General features: G+C 37.7%; 1 long non-coding RNA gene across 1 annotated transcript; it reads left to right on the top strand.

Annotated features, from left to right (window-relative positions):
- The first annotated feature begins 3,357 nt into the window (after positions 1-3,357).
- Positions 3,358-18,889, top strand: LOC138689145 (uncharacterized). Its single transcript, XR_011327997.1, has 3 exons — positions 3,358-3,886; positions 16,706-16,850; positions 18,326-18,889. It is a non-coding gene; the product is annotated as an uncharacterized lncRNA (long non-coding RNA).
- Positions 18,890-22,264: the final 3,375 nt, after the last annotated feature.

Raw genomic sequence — 22,264 nt, 5'->3', positions numbered from 1 at the left:
CTACATCTCCAGATTGTAATTGGACATTGTGTTGCCACGTTAGGTTCTCATGACCACATCAAATCTGCCTTCTGTGGTATGGCTCAACGTTCTTCAGCATGGTGAATTGAATACAAGTTCTATTTTCTCTTCAGAGGATTTTATGGCTTGCGGCTATGGTTTTAGCAAGAGGGCTATGACAGTAAGAAACTGTCTACGTAAGAGATAAGCTATGGAGTAAAAGGTATTTTCTCAGTGGCTATCCCAAACTTTGGCATGAGTTCCCACAGGAACAAAGGGCTACTGTACTGCTCACTACAGTCTATGAACTGCCTTTTCTAATAAAAACACATATTCTTCATGGTATACTACAAAATGAGATAGAAAAAAAGAAATTTTAATACTTTGGTGATGCAGGAAGTACAAGAGCCCATATAAAATACTTTAATGACTCCTGCAAAGATAAGTGACTTTTAGACCACACGTAGAATCAGAGCAGAATAAGAAAATCACTCTTATCTGGGAAAGATTTGTCTTGAGATTTCCAAATTATTTAAGATTGGCCTATCTCCACAGCCATGGAAGTTGATCAAATGCCCTCTTAGCTTGTAACTTCACTGACATCAACTAGAATATTTTTAACAGAGGTCAGCAATTACTTCCTGTTTGTACAGCATAATAAACTAAACATTTAACTTTTTTTTGGTTGACTTTGCAGCTTAACAACATTCATATTTCAAAAAATAGATCTGCAGTTTTGTAGTTTTTAGCAGTTTTGAAAAAAATAAAACTAACAGTTTGGCATTCTCGGCATTCTGTATACTTTGGTATGAGACTTTGTTGTTGTTGAAAAGACAATGATTAGATGTCTCAAGCTGCACGTTGATTGGAATTAAATAAATGGAATGAGACAGTGTGGTCAAATTTGCAGAGCATTCTGAACCACACTTCCAGTAATAAGGATTCAAAACCAGACAAGGTCTTTCATAAATCTGAAATTGTTAAGGAAAAATATAGTAAAAATTAAGAATCATTACAACATTGTCATTTCCACTATATTCTTTAAAGCACATTTTAAAGGGAATTTAGCACTCAATGTTCATATTATTATTTTTTTAAAATTAGTTAGATAGGTGAAGAAAGCAATTGCAAATATACCTTAAAATATTTCCATCTGTTAACCTGAAAGTATATACTATGACCTACATAAAAGTATAGTGAGTCATGCAAAGATCCTGCCATTGACTTTTTTTGTTTCTTTTGTCAAACTTTCAGTCATCTCGTCAAAGTGATATAAAACAATCACACCTGAAAACCAGCAAAATTCTACTTTAAAAAAATAAAAAATGAGAGAGTTCATTGAATTTTTTTGACATGTATTTCATTAGTGTAAAGAATCAAACAGCCTATAACCTCAGACAGAAAGTGCAACTGCCAGTTTCCATTTCATGCTGGAGATTCAAATACTGTACTAGATGTAAAGGAACTAATAGTTACTTAAAAGTTTGGTGTTGATTTACACTGAATTATGAAATTACTGAATGCCCTCAGATTTGAAAATTTCTCATATAAACTCTAGCACCAAACCATAAGTAAACTGACATATGAGGTCTTGCACCAGAAAATGAGTCTGATTTTGGCTTGAGCATTTTTCATGGGAACCAAAAGAGAAGAAAAAATTTTTGTGAATATCTTTTATTCTCTATAAATTCTAAAAGGTTGCATAATATGATCGAGCAGTGCATGGAATGGGGCCTTTTTCTCTGAACTAGAACTGTTGAACTCCAGTATTTCTAGGCTGAAGAAAAAAATCTCCATGTTCACCATATGATATCACAACAGTATGAAATCGGAGTACAGACAGCAGAATATTTGTTGTAAGAAGATGGTCAGATTTTCTTTGTGTAGCGGTTGTGATTGGATAGAAGCAGAAAGGAGAGATGGAATGTGGAAATTTGGTGAGGGAGAAAGGGAAGATGGAATTTTTCAGAGGGAAGAGCAGATGACAGAAAGTTAGGCTCTGTGCATGACAGCTATGAAAGAGATGGTTTACAGTTGAGAAGAGTACTTTTGTGGAGGCAGAGTTGGGCAGCATTGCTTCTGCTTCCTAGAGTCCCAGAACAGTTGAGGTCAGAAGGGATCTGTCGAGATCATCTAGTTCAACCTTCCTGCCTGCACAGGATCAGCTAGACCAGGTTGTCCAGTACCATGTTCAGTCAGGTGTCAAGCATCTCCAAGGATGGGGACACCATAACCTCTCTGGGCAACCTTCTCTTTCAAAACTCAGACTCATCTCTGTTCTTCAGTCTTCCTGCAGAAGTCTCTAGATATTCCTGGCTATCATTAAGGCAGCTATTTAGGACTTCTTGTATTTCCAGCTGGCCAACATTTTAACTGATCAGTCTGGCTTTGTGCCAAAGTTAACAAGCTCTCTTAGATACAAACAGACATAGTATGGACTGGCCTGTGGACAGAGGGCACTATACTGTCCAGAGTGCTAGAATGATTATTGGTTTAGTACAGTTTTGGCTCCAGGCTGGTTTCACTGGATTAGCACTGAATTCACACAGATTTCTGTCTGTCTCGTATTTTGGAGTACTGTTCCTCACAGTCCATAGATGCCTCCTTAACTTTTGAGAAACCTCCTTGGATTTGGCATAGCAAGCATTGAACTGGAGTCAGTAAGTCTGGCTGGATTCAAGCTGAGTTGTTTCTGATCCATATTGTCCAGGGAATTTTGTAGCACCTGCATTATTGGGAATTGACATTATTCAAATCCATCAGTATTTTGGATAATGGAAAGCTAACATTATGTTCATTGAGATACATTATATTTTAGAAGGCATGGCTCACTGTTGCTTCATAGAAACATAGTATCATAGAATGGTTTGGGTTGGAAGGGACCTTTAAAAACCATCTTGACCACCCCCCTTCTTGTGGGCAGGGACATCTTTCACTAGATCAGGTTGCTTAAAGCCCCATCCAACCTGGCCTTGAACACTTCCAATGATGGTGCACCCACAACTTCTCTGGGCAACCTGTGCCACTGTCTCACCACCCTCATTGTAAAAAATTCCTTCCTTGTGTCCAATCTAAACCTACCCTCTTTCAGTTTAAAACCATTGCCCCTCATTCTGTCACTACAGGTAAAGTCAAGCCCCCTTTATATACTGAAAGGTCACAACAAGGTCTCCCCAGAGCCTTCTCTTCTCCAGGCTGAGCAATCCTAACTATCTCAGCCTTTCTTCGTAGGAGAGGTGCTCCAGCTGTCTGATCATTTTCATGGCCCTCATCTGGACCCACTCTTAACAGGTCCATGTCTTTTTGTCCCACTACAGAAACTAACATCAGCATAGGTATGGTGGCCTATAAATTTCTACTTCTCTGGAGGGAAATAGTTACTCTAATTCCCTTTCTACTGCCAGCTTATGGCTGGATATTACTCCTTACCTACCTCCTTAGCTAGTCTTCTGCTGAAAGATGAGTTTTTTTCTATATGCTTCCTGTGACTAGTCTTTTCTACTTCCTGTACCCTGTTTGCATGCTTCATAGTCTTTGCATATTTTTAGTTCTTTTCTCTTTAAACTTGCCACTGTATATCTGGCTCATTCTCCCTCACCCTTCCCCCATTCTTGATTAGGAGAACATAAAATGGGACATAGTCCAAAAAAGTGCATCTGGTATATTTTTTTAATTTTGGCTCAGCCATCTGACCAGAAGTTGAAGAACGGAAGGATTGAAGCCATCTGGCAGCAGCAGCGTGAGGAGATACTGCTGTTTTATTTTATAATGGCTCCCTCCCAGCTTTGCAAACCACTGATTCTGCTGTTGCCTTCGTTTAAGTTACTCTTGCAGCTGTGGTGCGATCTTTGGCTTCTCCTTATCTCCTTACACCATGGAAAGGGAGGTATGAAATTATTAATTATGAAATCATGCTATTATTGACTTATTTATAACCTTATTTAATATCTGATTACTTTGAATTGTATGCAGGGAATTACAGTATTTTCTTGTGTATGCTTCTGTAACACGTTATTGGATATGGTTTCATCTTAATTTTGGACATTTATTAAAATTTAAACAACAGAGCTGAATAAGCTGAACATGGTACTAATTATTTAAAGAGGATGATCTTTAAAATGCATAATTAAAATGTTTCTTACTTCTGTGTACCAGAAACAGATAAATTTCATTACTAAAGCTTACTTCTGCATTAACTTGACTGTGTTCATCTACTGAATATGACTTCAGCAAACGGTAAAAGTAGAATAAGTAGTGTGATATTCAGCTACTATGCTGAAGAAATAATGCTCAGCTTTTGCTTTTAATTAAACCTGTAAAATATTGGAGTCAACAGAGTTCCAGTGACTTACTATTGGTCTAAACTAATACCAGCTCCTGGAGTCTACTGTGTTTACTGAGCGTCAGCCAATGAAGCATTCTGCTTAACCTACAAGTGTTCCTACTGAAATTAATTGTGGTATTTGAAGAGTGGGAGTAGGATTCATTTCAATGAGTTACCACTAGAAAAAAGTAAGCTGTCCGGAATAGAGGGATGGTTCAGTTTCCTAAATGTAGGCGTGTTGTATTATTTGAGACACGGCACTGATCTTATTTAGACATCCACATTTGGCCTACAAATATGACCTATGAGAGAGATATCTGTGTCCTTCCAGAAGAGCAGATGGTAGCCCAGCAGGATACCTGAGAGTGTCTACAACAACACTAGATATCTGTGCCTGAAATTGCCCAAATTAATTTCCCTCTCACCATGAAGGCAGTCTCATCTTCACTGAATGATTCATCCAAGACAAAGGTGATCCTATCTCCCTGCACTGACTATGGGGGAACCAGGAGGAGTACCTTGGCCAAGATGGCCAACTCTGAAACAACTGAAGTTAAGCAAGATCATCCTTACTTTAATTGACTTAACATGACTTACTGGTAATAAGCATAAGTAAATGCTGCAAAGATATTATGATAAGTTTTGCACTTTTTTTTTTCCACTTAGAAATACATTTTGAGCCAAAGTATGACTAAAATTAATAATGTCCCTATATTAATGTAGGAAAGAGTCAGCATTAAGGCTAGGAGAGAAATAGAAATATGGTTCAGATGAAAAAATCTTTTTTCTTTAATGTGCTGTGAAAAAGTAATGTCACATCTCTCATCATTCATGTTGAAGCCAATGATGACTTTACTGTCAATTTTATTGGGAGAATGATCTAATCTCAATTTTTTTGCACAAAATATAAAGATAGTTGGTCTTTTAAAGCTACATAATACATATGTAGCAAAAGTTCAGTGGAAATAGAAAGAAACTTTTATAACTTAAAGGACAAATAGGACTTACAGCTCATCTGGCAAAACACCTGAATTAAGAAGGAAAGAAAAAGACACCAAGAAAAAGAAAGACAGAGAGAGAGAGAGAGAGAGAGAGGCCTGGTCTTAATCTCCAGACCTGTCATTTATTTCTTTCACACAAAAAGTATGGGACACAGGTGGCTGAATGTCAAAGATCATACTCTGTCTGCATGCTTCATAAGGCATGGGACAAATATATGAAACAGGCTGGGCGAACAGAAAAATCACAAGAAATGGGTGCAGTTTCAGTGACCCAGGTCAAAGGTTGCATTGCTTTTGGTGTTTTACAAATGTTTGACAGATTAAATGCCCACCTCCCATGGTTAGCAAATAAGCCATGCAAGTAAGAGTATTCATAAGAAATAAAACTTCGTTGAATGTCCTTATTGTGAGGGATCAGGGTCAATTAGCATGAGTAGCACATGTATGCTCTCAGTACACACACTCACTCTTGGATTATCCTGGATTTTGGAAAACACATATTAAAATATGTTTGTAATGGTAAAATAACACCCTGGTGAAGGGAAAAAGGATTAGAAGTAGGCAGGTAGGTTATTTAGATACTGTTATCAAAGAAGGTGATAATTGTATAATTTCCCTTACATGTATTTGGCTCTTTGATATCATTATTGAGTAAAAGTCTATTTAGTGCCATATCTGCTTTGCATTGCAATGGCAATTGGTAAGAAAACATAGGAGACTGAAAGCCCATGCAGTTTCAATATGTCATAGTCCACAGACCTATAGCCGTAGTTTTCAAGTTAGTTCTTTTTAGGTCCACATTTTATTCAGGCTTGTTTCCAGTGGTCATAATTTTGACAGGTAAGGTGAAATGCTATGATTATTCGAAAGAACATATTTTCACATAGTGGCAGTATATGAAGTTCTTGGTAAGCTCATGAGAGTATTGTAAATGCACTTGAGAATCAATGAACTGTATACACAACTGTTTGGACAAGTGTTGAGCCTTATGTATTTCACTACTGTGGCAATGAATCATTCCTGAAGAGTTTGTCTTATGCCGTCAAATAATACCATAGGTGCTATTACAATAACTCTGAGATTTTGGGTATCTATCTATGTCAGTCCTTTCTTTCTACCCTTTGGCAGTTACTCAAGGTAGAAAGTATTCATTTTTACTTGCTGATTTTGTCTTAATAGTGCATAAAAAACCTACTGGAATTATCTTGTTCAAGAATCCATGCTGCTTTACATCTAAAACACTGGCCCTTACTTGAAAAATGCTTCTCAAGCCTAAAAGTAAGCTTTTCTCTTGTTCTTTAGCCCCTGAAGATTTCGTTAGTAACTGGTGATGGGATGGTATCAGGACTGGACAGCATTATATGCTAGTACAGGAAAATTGTGATTTGAGACCAGATCTGATTATAGCTATGGAAGACTTTCATTCTATTGTTGAAGGTGTTAGTACAATTTCCTAAGGAAATGAGGTTTATGCAGTCATAATTACTCTCTCTTTTATCTTTTTCTCTTTATCTGTCTCATTCTGTTCTTTCCTCCTCTCCTAAAATCAAGCAAGCAAACAATAATCTACAATCTGAAAAACTGTAACAGGTTTCAGTCAAATTGGACATAAGGGAGAGTTCTTACAGACAAAGATGTTTCTTTAACAAATATGCAGCTAAAGTGATGAAAAAAAATATTAGAAGTGTTGATCACTGTGGGCTGTTGCTGACTGCAGCTAAGCCTCCCCATTACCAAACACCAAAGAAGCCATATAGAAAAGCAACTTTAGGGGGAAAGTTTCAATCAAAGCTTGCAGTCAACCATGGGAAGCAAATCCATAGGAAATCAGGCTTCATGAGTTCTGGTGCTCAAAGAACTTCTCATTTTACTTAAAATGAATGAGTTTTTTTTTCTTTGTTAGGCTTTGCAATAGAGGTGTTTGTATCAGGGCTTAATGAATTTGACTGAATTAAACTGACTCCAGTGAAAGATATGTCAACCTGTTTTGCAACTTTCTCTACATGACTTACTGCATTTCTGCAGCATTTTGCTCCTGAGAAACATGTTTCACTGGCTTCATGTTCTGAGTATTGAAAATTCTGAAAACTTTCTAAGTAGAAGCTGCAACAAAGGAAGAATCTGAATGTATCCTCTATGTTTAATATGTCTCTCCATGTCAGATAAATCCATGCTTATGCCTATGCTACATGCAACAATGTAAATTAAATAAGCTTAATGAAAAAAAAAAATACTTCAGAAATTATTTCAAGGTGATGTCAGTTTTTGCAGCTATCACTGACAGCTTTTTCAAGGAAGATCTTCAGAAAGAGCAAAGGCCTGGAAAGCAGCAAGGATCAAAGGCTGGTAACGAGGAACTGGCTACTGGGGAAAGAAGGATAAGAATTACTATAGTAAGAATATTTGATTATTGCTATTAGTTTTGCTCTATATCCTACCTGTTGGTTGTAATACACACAAGTAATTTTTTTTTACTACAGATTTTACAAAAGAGAAAATGTACATTCACAAGGCTCAGAACAGTGTATTGGGAGCATCTTCCTGAATGACTGTTTGTGTATGTGTATATGTATAGCTTTTATGTTCATGAACTACATGAAATTACAAAATAATTAAACAGACTATGAAGAAACTGAAGGTATCTACCTTACTGAAGTCTCCTTTTTAGGGAATACATTTTGCCTTTATATAGAAGAAAAAAAATGTATTCTCTTCCCTCACCTGATTTTGTGTATGTACAGAAGAGATGAGATTTCTATACTAGGCACATGAATAGGTTATATTACATCTGAATGAAAGTCTTTTAATACATTTGTCAAAAAGACTGCAGGCTGCAACATTTTGTCGTCTTGTCAGATATTTGCTGCTTCATTTCACGGACTGAAATGACTGACTCACTGAGACTCTGGCCTCAAGTCCAGGCATGAAGAAAGTCAGATTTCATAGGTGTCTCTCCCTGTACTATGCATGGGCCAAATTCAGCCCCTCAGAAGGCAGTGGCCGCACACCAGACCTACTCTCAGAGAGCTGCTCCTACATCCCTTCTGCTTGGCTTGGCTAAGAAGCCTCCTGCCTAAGTGAACTAAGAAATCACCTTTACATTTGACAGCAGAATAACACCTCCTGACAAGCTGGAAGTTCTTGGTAGTCACATGCTGCATCTAGGCTGCCTGGCAGTTACATGGTTTTGACTGCCGCAAAGCCCTGTTCTCCCGATTGTTCATGCTGCAGATGTGGTCAGAACATGCTACATCTGCCTCTCACATGCTTCCTTGGGTCTTCTTTTTATTGAAACGATTAAGAGAAGGTGTGATATATGTCCTGAATCCTCTCCAGTATAATGTTGGGATGCATGGGATGCAGTTACAGTGACCATTTGAACTCAGAAGTTTGGAAGTGTTCTGGTTCACATTTTGGCCCAGCCTCTCTACCCCTCCCTCCTTTCAGATTTGCTTTCCCCAAGTAACAGGTTTGTGGTCAGGTTTGCATGCTTTCCCCAAGTAGCATCCCCTACTGCCAATCCTGGAGGCATAATAGTGGCCTGGATGGGCCATGGATCTAAGCCTATCAGATATTTTTATGTTCTGCTAAAAACTTGTCAAAACTGCTGTAGCAGGGTAAATTAGACCAAATATTCTATGTAATAGAATTTTGAGGCAACTTTCTGTGAAAGACTTAAAAGGTACATACTTGCTGAAGCAAAGCAAGTATCATCTATTAGATGGTTGTTTCTCTCCTCACCCTAAAGTAGCTTTCAAAAGTTATTTTACAAATGAAAAACCTTCCACACTCTTTCAGTTTAATTCTGGATTCAGATCTAGCTCCAGCTCCAAAATTCCTCTCTATGGTCACTCATTCTACCCCTTAGTGAGTTGAAAAAATATAATGAATTATAATACACCAAGATTTGGAGCAATTTAAATTCAGAAATAGGTCTGGAAGTGAATATAATTAACATACTATACTAACATGCTAGGTGATTCTTCAAGCAGCAAGAATGACCACTGGTCCCTAATGCAAGACGGAAAGTTTCATGCTAGGCTGAAGAAGAGAAATTCGAGGGGACAACACCACTCACGTACTTTAAAGGCTGTTGCGTCTCCTGGATACAGAGTTATAAAAAGGAACGAAAACCAGTGGAATGACATTTCTGTGATACTTTCCAAATATAGAACAAGTGATATATCCTAAGGTAAAATACCTGTGTGAAAGGTTATGGCAGAACACAATGCTTTTCCCCTTTGAAACTATACAAGTAAGAGCAGAAAGCTTTTCCAGTGTGTCCTTTTTAAAAGGGCCTCTCAATTTCAGAAGCAGTGTATGTAGCTCAGTACATGCAAAGAAGTGTTGCCAATACAAACACATTTTTTTCTCCAATATAAAAGCCAAAAAGAAAATTATCCACATAAAACCCAAATAAATCATCAGTATCCACATTTACTACTGAGTTTGAGAGGCTCATTTTTTCTTCTGAAATTTTTCTGTGTACTTACACTCGTGTGCTTGAACATACATGCATATACATAGGTATTTGTCCATATCTGAAAGTAGGTATGATATATTTTTGTATTAACGTTTGAATGGTAGTCAAACAAAGTTATCCCACTATGACTTGAGAATTATGTGTTTCAGTCAACTGGTGATAAATCACAAATTTATTTATTTATTTCTCTTAAACACTCATATGCATATTTCTCAGTTGAAAAAAAAAATATTTCAAAATTACTTAAGTTAAATATCATGAAAAAAAAATGTGCAAAAGGAAGACCAGGATTTTGTATTTAGAACAGAGTAAGAATATATCTAATTTTTAGGAACACTAGGAATTTTGCAGCAGTTTAGTGGAAGAAGGACAGAAGAAGGAAGCAAGGAATAGGCCATATTGGTTATTACCCTAAATAATGTGAAGATACTATATGTACATAAGAATATACAGAATACTTTTAGCGTATTGGCTGGAGAATGTAGAAGGTGAATAGGGAGAGGAACAAAGACTTGTATTATAAAGTAGAAAAAGAGTGGTTTACATTGATCAATAATTTTAAAGCTTAGCAATTACATTCTCAAAGAATAGCAAGGAGATGTAAATAGTGGCCTTACTAAATCATTGTCTACAATTCTTTATACTGGAAAATAAGACCGCAGAGGCATAAACTGACTGAGGTCAGAAGAGACCTCTGGAAGTCATTGGGTCCAACCTCCTGCTCAGAGCAGGACCTACTTAGATCAGGTTGCTCTGGACCATGTACAGTCGAGTTCTAAGTATCTCCGGTGACAGATATTCTGCAATTTCTTTGGACAACCTGTTTAAAAATCCTCTCTGTATATTAAAAATTCCTTACATGTAATCAGGATTTCTCTTTTTCTAGCTTCTGTCCTTTTCCTTTTCTGTTGCTGTGCACCTCTTTGAAGAGTCTGGCTCCAACTTCTCTCCACACCCTTGTAAGGTAGTTGCAGAGAGCCACAAAGTCTTCCTTGACCTTGGTCTTCTCCAGGCTGAACCGGCCCAGCCCTCTCTGTCCTTCTATGACCTGAGCTCTAGCCTGATTAGCTAGGTGGCCCCCCCTGCTCCAGTATGTCCATGTCTTTCCTGTACTGGGGACCCCAAAACTGGACGCAGTACTGAAGATGCAGACTCACATATGCTGAACACAGTGAAGCAATCACTTCCTTCAACCTGTTGGCTGCAGTCTTGCTAGTACAGCCCTGTATTAACTCTCTCTGCAGAGGGGCACTCTGATACCTCATGTTCAACTGGTTGTCCACCAAGCAGTTTTATTCAAAGCTGCTTTCTAGCTGTACAGATGTGCAGAGTTCTGCCTTCCTGGATTCAGGTTCCTGCATTTGCTATTATTAAACTTTATGAGGTTCCTGCTAGCCTATTTCTGCAACCTGTTGAGTATGCTCTGAATAGAAGCCCTGCACTCCAGTGTATCAGATGCTTCCCCTGCAATTTGATATCATCTTTGAATACTCTCCTAAAAAAATCAGTGAAATTAGTTTGGTTTTGTTTAACAAAACTAACCAATCTGCTGTCTTTTTAATGAACACACATTGCTGCTCTGTTCTAGATATTTAGGGGTTGCAACTAGGAACTCAGCATCACTTTTCAATTGTGGACGTCAGTTAGTGGTAACAGTGGAAGAAGCAATAGTGTTAGTGATAAATAAATCCATGAAGAAATTGTGGCTATTTATGCTACTAAAACAAAATCCAACCCAAAACTCAAGTAGCTAGAAAAAGAGCAAGTTCTCATATGCTCAAGGTACTCAAGCAGCAGCATTCAGGATGTGAAAAACCTAGATTCAGTTCACCCCTGTGCATGAATGATTTCAAACCCACTTTTCCCACTTTTAAATGCTTGCCCTTAACTTCAAACTAACATAAAAGGTCTCTCTCAATGTCTCATGTTGACACTGTTCCACTGCATTTACTCAAATATTTACTGGAGAGAGGCAGTCCATGTGTTCCCATCTCCTGGGAGAGTGTCCTAGCTAGAAGGCTGGAGAGCTATCCTTATTCTCCATCTCAATGACATTTTGAGCATTTTATCTAAAGTGGAACAGTGTCAACAGGAAAGGTTGAAATAAGCTTCCTAAGAGCATCTTGTAGCCTAACTGTTCACATCTTTGTCCAATTCAGAATGGAGATTGAAACAGCATAAATAACCTATCGGGTAAATTGCCTAATCATCAGGAGTATTTTCAAATGTCTCCCTCAATCTTTCTACCTGGGCTAACTTTTTTATAAATTACTTAAATACAAGTTGAGATAACATATAATAGAAGGACTGAGTTACCTGACAGCTGGAATATTTTGTAAGCTGAGAGACTGCTATTCAAATCTCCTTGAGCAAAGGACAAACTGAGCTGCTGAGCAGCACATTTTATAGTGCACATTTTATCACAGTTCAGAAAAAAATAGAGATATTAAAGTTTGTTTGAAATCAATTCCTTTTTAGAAGAATAAATTATCATGTGTAAACCATGTGCTCCCTGAAAAAAACAGGTTTTGTCATATATTTACTGTCAGAACATAAACCTGTCATATAAATGTTTTTCTATAGGTGTAAGCGCCTCATACCCAATTACTTCACATCATGAAGTTAGATTTACTCTGCCTCATGCAAGAAGCTAGAACTGTATTTCTTGACCAGAAATATTTTCAGTTTCAGTCTTAAACTGGCACCTTAGAACTTTTTCTGGATTGATGGCCTTGCAAATTGAATGATTACAGGAGATTCTGAAAGAGAAACAAACCTCCAAAAGAAACTTTGCGGCTGTTGTGTACTCTATCATTTTTGAAAAAGGCCTTGGAGTTTTCCATGCCTCTCGTGTTATTAGCAATACCAGATCGGTGGTTTTGTCTGCAAGCCAGACTATAAATCACCATCAGTGTTAGGCATGATATTCACTATTAATGCCTTGTTTTCCTTACTGAAATATCTTTTTGTGCTTATTTTCTCTTGATCCTTGGCATTCTGCTGACCATCAATCAAAAGAACAAGTTGGACATTCCTCTCTGTCTTGCCTCAGTGAACCCCTGATTTTCTTGACCATTAACCACTCTCTGGAATGTACATTTACTGTCAGCATCTTTAAGCCCCCATATTCTCCTCTCCCAGCTATGCTCCCTTGCTGGCACCGGGTTGCAAAGCAATATTTCCCATATATTGAATGAAGAGCATGTCATAGGCTGTTTGACATGGTCTGGGAGTCCACAGAAAACCACTGATGCACAACCCACTTTTATTCTACAGGCCTGTGGGAGCCTAGAGGGATAAGAAGCCTTTCTGCTAGGCCGAACACACCACCTCACACACACAAAACAAATATTCTTGCCTTTACTATTTAATAGGTTTCATATTAATGCAGAAAAGGATTGTAGACTGATGTTTATCTAAAGATGTATCTTGAGAGCATTTTTCTTGAAATGTGCGAGTAAGCGTGATTTCATGCACCAGCTGTTCTCTTTCTTTACAAAAATGCAGTGTTTACTGGAGTGAGGAACAGTCTGCATTCATTATTCAGGAGCAAGGAAGTTTTGACTTTTTCTTGAGCTTCTGCAAAACCCTTCAAAGGGAAGGAAAAGGAAAATGGTTCAACGCAAGTTCAGTTAGATGGTTGAATAATTCGTAGTGATATTTCCCAGAAGGCTGCTAATTCAAAGACTTTCTTTTATAAAATAGTTTTTTCAATAGGCCACTTTTCCTTATTGGACTGCTTGGTTTTCATGGGCTGAAAGCTAATACACGTTTTCTTATATTACTTTGAGAAGGGGAAAATACATACACATACTCTATCAGTCTCTAGCATTATCTTAGACATGTTTCTTCATCACTAGAGCAAGTTATTAACTTTGCCAAGTAAAAGGCTGTGAAAAGTTTCACAGATTCATTGTTCAAAGCATTCTAACTCATTCATGATATTTACTTGTCCATACACTATCAATATAGACGCAGTAATGTGAAGATTTGAGCCTTGATACTAAATGTAGTCTGCATGGTTATGTGGTTCTTTGTAAGTAGATTTTATTACGGTATTGCAAACTAAGGAATTGACTTTCATATATAATTGATTTGGCACGATGTAGGTAACAGTAATACCCCTTCCAGTACTAGAAGAGGCTTGGCACCTCTCTTGCTCAGAAAGATCATGTTTCCAGCTATCCAATGAAGTGCAACTTAGCTAAAAATACTTGAATTATGTCAGAAAAACAGATGAAATCAATTAGAATTAAGAACTGTAATAACTTTTTAGTCACATGCCAACACTAGAGAGGGAAGCTGGACAATGAACGGGATGAATTACTACTGCCACTGCTGCCATTTATACATCTACCATCTGATGACCAGACACAGTGGTATCTTCTAGATACATTGTTCCACTTCGGCAGTAGTGGAACTAACCCATAAAGCCAAGTTTATGACTGCTTTGCATTGGTAGGATTATAAGCAGCAGCTATCATGTAACTGTGAGTTTGATTTGTGCCTTCTAGGCCTTTGCCTCTCACATTTTGTGATTTAAGGAAATAATGGAAGTGTGGGTGTAGAACTCTATTAGAGAAATCTTGCATATGCTTGCACCAGGAGTTAAATATTCATTGTATTAGCCCACATATGAAAGTCCATATGCGGCCATAGTAGGTTGTAATTTAGAGTGCAACTTCTATCTTCGAAATCTAGATGTCCAAGCGTTGAACTCCAAGCTCATCTCCCTAGGTTCCCTGTGTAGTGAGTGGATAGAAATAAGCAGGGGTTGTTCTTATATCTCTAAGTCTCTATTTTAGCATGAGCTGAATTGCCTTTTGAAGTTGCCTCTTCCAGGGGACCTACATAAATTTATTCAGACTTAAATTTCTAATTTTTTTGGTATCTAAATTTTAGATTCTTATTCTATCTTCTTATAACTTGCACCCTTACTGAACAGAAAAGCCATTAAATGGCCAGCACTAAGTTGGATCAACTACAAGGTGCTTTTGCAAGAGGAAACATTTTATGCCACAAGATTTTTCTGTTGGCTTCTCTTTGTTCCTTACTGAGGATATTTCATCCATGGAAGGAGCAGAGGAATTCCTAGTCCCTTCATCTCAATTTGTATCAGTCCTACTGAGGTCAAGACCAACTTCAATTTCTAACAGGCTATAAGTCATACCTGAGAATCAGTAAGTTGTACATATGCTGTTCTTAGATGGATATACTTCTTTAAAAGGTTGATGTATTTTTTTAATATAGATATTATCCTTTTCTTCCTTCATTACACTTTTCCTTACATGGTGACCCGTATTATCCTGTTCTTTAAGTACTGTTTTCAGTGGTAATATGGTAAAAAATAGCTCTCATATATTTTTAAAAGTTATATTAATAACAGGACATAAAAGAATGACCTAAATTCTTCTTATACATACAGAGATTTGTCATCATTAATAAAGAAGGTTTATTTCTACAAATTACATTTTCCTTTAAATCCAATTTAATAGGAGAAAGTTGACTTTTATTAAAGATCCTGCTTTTCTTTTGAGGCTAGGAAAGACCATACTAATAAAATTTCCATGAACTTCTAGGCAAACTTACTTCCATATAAACCAGATGTATAGTCTTTCTTATACCATAGATTTGTTGAGCTGTTTGCATGTAGACAAAAGACTAAACTAGCCAAATTAGGTAGCATTTACTTTTGTGTCTTTTTCCATTACATGAAGTAAAGTTAGTGAAGAAAACAATATGTGCTCATTTAAGGAAACCTCCTCTGTTTCTTTAGTTTTCTGTAGAAAAGATCTTGCTAAAGAGAAATAAACCATATACACAGAGTATGTCCTTTGTTGCCTAAATGCAGATGTTCCACTGGACTCAGTTCTTAACACTTTTTTGTTATATAAATATATATTTTTTTTTTTCCTCCAACTGGTTAATTTAAAAAAACCTAAACCCATCAAAAGTTAAAAAACAAAGAAACACTTTGTCAGTCTGAGGAAGAAAACCATCGCATAGTCTTAGCTCTGAGAGTGCTTTGGTAGATCTACACTATGAAAGGTATCCACTCAGAGAACAATCTCTGGTTCCTATGCCAGAAACAGCAGATCAGTTTGCATCCACACTGCTCAGTGATAGTCCTGTACAGAACAGACTGACTGTGTTTTCCTGCATTGGCCTTTTCTTGGACCCAACTAGCAGGACCTAGAGACATATTGATTACTTTTATTTGAGATTTTATTTTTTCATTGATTTGGGGTTTTGTGTGTGTGTGTGTGTGTGTGTGTGTGTGTGTGGTTTTGGGAGGGGTTTCTTTTTGTTTGTTTGTTTAAAGTGTCTGAAATAATGCAAGGGCTCACCAGAATAATGTTCTCCAATGAAGCAGAGCATGTGTTGCATGTTTTAGAGAATGATATGAGGGCACCTGGGGGTGCTGGAGTGTGAAAGACCTGCCGAGGATGATGTTAGGTGACTGATCGAGCAGAGGTACAAAACTCCCTTCCACTTCCTGGATGTAGTCTGTGGAAAAGTCTTTTCCCAGAACAAGAAAAACCTATGCTTCATCCTGGATAAAACTAATTGGTTTGTTCCAAGACAGACCAGGATTTGAATTGTCTGTGTAATGGGTATGATTTGAGGATTAGGATTTGAACCACAGTAAAGTGGAAGGGTAAGTTATTTGCCTTTGTAGGAACAGCTGTTTCTCAGTCTCCACCCAGGGAAGTAAATAAAGTTTCAATCCTAAAGGTTACAGGTCAAAAAGGGGGTCCAAGTAGAAAGACACATTTGTTATTCCTCAGTGTTAATTTCTATGCTATGCTACTGATGCTGGACTTTGCCTACTTGGTATTTTCACTGCATTCCTCCTCCTTATAATTATTTACTCTCCTTTTCTTCCCCGCTCATTAGCCTGAAAACACAGATTCTAGTTTGTGAAGAACTTCCTAAATACAAATTCTTACTCTAACTGGTCCCATGATAACTTCTGAAGTGGAAGTTGAGAAAAAAATACATCAGTCCATCCTTCCTGTGGCACCAGAAACACACAAGTCCAGTAAGTTGTATCACTTATTTTGATTATGACAAATACCTTTGATAAATGTGTGTATGATGTTGTTTGGTACATAGATTAAATGGGCACTTCTTTACATTTGCCTATGATGGTTCAATCAGCTTGTATTCCTCAGATCATTTCCACTGCTGGCATATATCAGCATGGCTCCCTAGATATTCCTAGAGTTATGCAGATTGACAACTGAGGATCCAGCCAAGTAAGACTGAAATATTGACTTAAAAAAAAATACTGCACATAAATGTCTGTTACATTTCACTTGAATGAAAAATGAAGCTGAAAATTGCAAAATTTCCATGATCCAGAGGAAAGTTTTCTTTGAGGGATGGTATACAGACTGACATTATCGACTGATCCTAGTTTGCCAGATGTCCTTATGTTTGATGAATCTTTCAACCACACTAACTGCTGGGTATTTAAATATTCACCAGGGCTAGAGGAAAAAGTAGGTCCTTCGTGTTGTAGTTACTCCATGTTTACTTGGTTTATTTTTCTTCTACCAAGGAAATCAAATTATAATCTCTAAAAAACAAGTCTAAATTTTTGTCCAAAGTGATCATCACATTTCAAATGTTACATCTTAGGGGAAAGGGATTACTATTTTGTTTCTCTTACTCTAATCGATGAGGCAGAATATTCTAAGAAAGCAACTATATAAAGTAGCTCATTAGCCAGATACCCAAATGCAATAAATTATTCTGTAATTCATGAAAGATTTGGTGAGTAATATGGCAGAAGATGATGCCGAGTTATGGAAACTTGAACGGGTCTTTTTTTTTTTTTTTTTCCCCCACAGGAAGCTGTGGAGTCTTTCTAATAAATAAGCCACTTACTTAATGTATCTCCCATTGACTTTGCTCTTATTTGTACTGGAATAGGTTGCAAAGCAACAGCTAGTAGCAGCTAGCCAACTGTCAGACATACCTGTATTGACTGAACTAAGCTGTTGCTCATGAATGACAAGAAATAACTTTTGGGGGATCTGATGGAAGGTTGTTTTATACTCACGTTGGAGCTCTGAATGTTCAAAATTGGAAATATTTATGTACTTTTAGAAGCTTTAAAAATAATAGTGACATGAGGTAATAAAAATCCATAGAAATGAACAATTTATGACTAATAAAAGGTGGCCTTATTCTTTAAGACATGTAATCCCCTAATTATCCACAAAACATTGGATGAGATGTTCATTATTTGAGTCCTTACCGTTTGCCAGTGTGTTCTTGGCAGACCTTTTAGTGGTATCAGCAGGAAAAAAGGAAATGAGCTGGAAAGCATTAAAAAATAATACTCAAAATAATATTTAGGCATGTGATCCTCTTATGAACTTCACATTGAGCTATTAAAATGCATTCACTAACTGCATAACAAAGAGGTAACAGGCTGTACCAAGAAAAGGGGATTTTAATGTGGTCAAATAGCTTTAAGAATATGTATTCAGTTTCTTTTTCTTTCAGGTTCATATATAAGCAGCACTGAGGAATTTGCCTTTCTAAAGATCATCTGCTGGACTTGCCATCTGGACAATGAGGCTGATTCTCCATTTCATTGTAACTGAGGCAGTCTTTTATGGATTTGATAGCATTTAACAACTGCTTTATTCTCCACAGCTGTATATGGCTGCTTTGTTAACTGTCTAAGAGACAGTAACTAACTCTTCAGATCTTATGAAGACACGGGGCACTTTTTAGTCTTGGCAAAGCAGGCAGTTCTCATCACCTATAGGTGATGTCCGCCCTCCGTGGGAGTTTCCACTTCTCATTGCTCACCAAAGTAGCCCAGAAAGGAGTCCCATGACCTTCGTATTTATTTGCCTGCACCAGAGCCCTGGAGAGCAGTCTGTTGCTCAAAAACTTTTTATGAGCAAAAGAAAACACATCTCCTATGAAAAGCCAAGAGGTTATTGCTAGTATTGTTGAAATCTTAACAGTCTTATCACAGAATTATTATTAGTCCAGATCTAATTATTACAGAAAACAGAAGAGAAAGAAAATAAAACCCAAATATTATTATACAGAAAGTAGTATTATTTATTTTTATTACTACTATTAACAAGAACACAGATAAAATTACTATACACATGCTCCCTAGCTTCTAACCCTTTTCTTGGTGTGATGTTCACTTTTCCTGGTCCTTGGGGTTCTAACATTGATAGCTTTGGTTTAGTATGGGTGGGGTGCAGTGAGTTGGGAGCATCCTGATTCCTCCACCAGGAGGACTATGCTGTTCATGTCTTCATCTTCCTTACTCTAGGATCCCCTTTTTATATATTTGCTAGCATTGCTTTACAGCTTGCTCTTTCTTCACTTGTCTGCAAGTTCATGATGAATCCAAATTTACTGTATATGGTGCATTTTACATAATCAGGTACTTGTTCTTTGTTCTGTGTTACCACTAAAGCTGGTTTTGTCGAGCTCCAGATCTGCATTTTTTTTAAGTGACCACTGGTGAGTTGTTTAGAGCTATGGGGTCTCCATCATCAACCTGTACCTTGACTCTAACCATCCTGTGCCTGTACTCCTCTCCACTGCATCTTGTGTCCCCACTTCTCAAGGCATCTGCTTTCATACCAGGCCTGTATTTCTTCATACATATTTTTGTTAGAGTCATAAAAAATTTCTTGTACACAGAAAAACTACTGGTTACTATTATCTCTATAAAGCTTTGGTACCATATGAAAAGCAAAACCTCCGAATTAGGAGTAGTCAACTCATTATTAGAAAAATAGCAGTTACAAAAATTGCAGCTAAACCAAGTGAAAACAGAGTTCCAGGTAAGACAAGAAAAGTTCAGAAAAAGAAGAAGAAATAGAAAAAACAAGTTTCAGTCCTGAGGCCTTGCAAACTCAGCACAAAGCCAGTGGCCTACTATCAGCAATGGCAATACATTTTCTCCTGGGTTGCAGGATTATCATGCCACATCTGTGTTCAGGCCTCTTAAGGAAGTCAATAGCATAAGACTGCCACCTCCAGCAAGCTGTTTATTTCTTAGGTGCTGAAGCTTGCATCAATTTAATGTGGTAATTAAGTTTTTAAGCTAAGCTGAATGAATACAGGCCTTTATGCTCCCTTAGTGCCAATGTGACAACGACAGGAAATGAGTAGCAGGGGATAAAAAAGAGGCAAAATCTAAAGGATTATACAAACAAATAGCAGATTCTTTTCAAGACAGAGCGGGGACATGGCTTTCTTTAAGGTTGAGATCCCTTGATTTCTCAGCTACTGTCCACAGAATAATCCCTATCCTGCTGATTTGGTTTCTAGAAGGGTAGGATCATACCAAGCTGGATTGAAAATACAAGGCAGGGCAAACTGGAAGGTATTTGCCTTCAGACTTTGCTATCTGCAGAAGTATCAGTCATTTGTAAAAGTAACATTAATTTGATAATTCAATGACTGTCAGTCTCACAGTACCTTGGTGAATGAACCAGGCAGGTTTTGTGACATCTATTTTGCATACGTGCAGATAAATGAAAGGCTAAATATTTGGATGGTAGTAGGTAATTAAATAAAGTCATGTGTCTATAGTGTGAGTGCACTGGAACCATGCTCCTATGTTCAGGCTTTTTTCTGGATGGATAGGGGCTGTTTCTTTACCAGTAGTTGCAGTCATGTATGGTATGCTGCCCAGTCAGCGTGTGCAGCTTGACCAGCTCAGAGTATGGGCAAGTGGAGTTTGGACCTACCTACACGAGCCTTCAGAGACTTAGCCTGTGCTTAACTTGCAAGACTTTGGTTAGGTTATGTGGTAAAACTCGTCTGCACACCCACAAAGATGCTCAGAGAGACGATGGCAGAAGGGGGAGCCCAAATAATCCTCTGCCAGTCTACTCCCAGGCCTATCACCGGAGCCATCAGCCCCTCACATACTAAGCTGAGTAAAAGAAATAAAAATGCCCAAGTTTTTATAGCAAAGTCTACTCTCCCTTTCATTATTTTTCTAGAATAGGGGAAAGGGATTTTTAAATGAGTATCCCTGTGTTTTGAACACTTCTCAAATCTTTATTCCTATCTTGCTAAATTCAGTGCTGTAAACAAAAGTCAAAACAAAGACAATCAATCAATTTCAAAATAGCAAAACCCCTCCAACAAATAAACCTTCCAAACAACAATAATTTTTGACCTCAGAATTAAACCTGGTCTATTTTATGTTATCATCTGATTCAAGTAAAAAAAGGTGATTCTCCTGCTGTATTCAGCATTGGTGCAGCCTCACCTCGAGTACTGTGTGCAGTTCTGGGTCCCACAATTTAAGAAGGATGTTGAGGTCCTTGAATGTGTCCAGAGGAGGGCAACAAAGCTGGTGAAGGGGCTGGAAGGAATGTCCTATGAGGAGCTGCTCAGGACTTCGGGCTTGTCTAGTTTGGAGAAAAGGAGGCTGAGGGGTGACCTCATTGCTCTCTACAGCTTCCTGCGGAGGGGACGTGGAGAGGGAGGTGCTGAGCTCTTCTCCCTGGTACCCAGTGACCGGACACATGGGAACGGTTCAAAGCTGCATCAGGGGAGATTCAGACTGGACATTAGGAAGCATTTCTTTACCAAGAGGGTGGTCAAACACTGGAATAGGTTTCCTAGAGAGGTGGTCAATGCCCCAAGCCTGTCAGTGTTTAAGAGGCATTCGGACAATGCCCTTAATAACATGCTTTAACTTTTGGTCAGCCCTGAAGTGCTCAGGCAGTTGGACTAGATGATCATTGTAGGTCCCTTCCAACTGAAATAGTCTAGTCTATTCTAATGGAGAATTTCAGAAAAGACATTTTAAGTTTGACTTTCATTTACACTAAAGTGTTGGAAGAACATATGAGGAAAGAGATAAGGCCTTCAAAAGGGCAAAACCTGCATTTATTTTCACTTAGAAGTTCCCTGATACTGTACAACAGGTTAACTGTCCCATCTTATAAATAGGAATAGTTTCTATTGTCTCTTCTATGCAGGCTTTTCCTTTTATAACTAAAGCTATTGAAGTGTCTTGCATTGACTTCAGTGGGTTGAGGATCAACCAGATTGCATCCAGAAATTTCAAATGCCTTTTCTTTGAAGTGGAAATTGCACTTTGAATAATTAGGTGACAACTGTTCGGGATATTTTCTTTTTTTTTTTTTTTTTTAATAAGCTGTATCATTTACTTTATTTCCTTGTTACAGCTTTCTTTTCCCACTGCTGCTTCTTTCTTGTCAATGCAGTGTAGGTCTGAGTAAAGCAGTGGGGTTTTTATCAGTTTCTCTGAAGGTAGCTGTTAGTCAGGGGTAATCCTATTTATTCTAATAGGTATCCTTTGACTAAAAATACATTTCTCCTCCTTCCATGAATTTGATTTTGCTCTCTTCCATATGCAGCTGATGACAAATGCCGTCAATATTAAGTTGCTAGTTTCAGTCCGTTATGGCTTTTACATAT

Source organism: Haliaeetus albicilla, chromosome 15 (assembly GCF_947461875.1).
Source record: "Haliaeetus albicilla chromosome 15, bHalAlb1.1, whole genome shotgun sequence".
Lineage (NCBI taxonomy): Eukaryota > Metazoa > Chordata > Aves > Accipitriformes > Accipitridae > Haliaeetus > Haliaeetus albicilla.
This window is presented reverse-complemented; position numbering and strand designations above follow the sequence as displayed.